We start from the raw sequence: 300 nt of genomic DNA on the forward strand, positions 1-300 counted from the left end.
GCCCGGCTCCGGCAGCTCCTGCGCCCCGACGGCCTCGGGTGACCGTCGGGAGCAGCCTTGGGAGCCTCGTGCACGCTCAGCGCCCCGTGGAAGGGGTGGAAGTTGCCCAGGGCAGCCCCTCGGAGGCCCGTGGTCATGACACAGCTGGGGAGGGGACATGTGGGACACCCAGAGCAGTCCCACTGTGTCACCAYGGCAGAACTGGTGTCCTCAGCCCGGTGGGACATTGRGCAGGCAGTTCTGCTGCCCCTGCAYGCAGGGTTGGAGGCTCCTTTGGGCCCTTGGCTATTGAGGGCTCCC

The sequence above is a fragment of the Nothoprocta perdicaria genome, unplaced genomic scaffold (genome assembly GCF_003342845.1).
Source record: "Nothoprocta perdicaria isolate Ctin4 unplaced genomic scaffold, notPer1 scaffold_334, whole genome shotgun sequence".
NCBI classification, from domain to species: domain Eukaryota; kingdom Metazoa; phylum Chordata; class Aves; order Tinamiformes; family Tinamidae; genus Nothoprocta; species Nothoprocta perdicaria.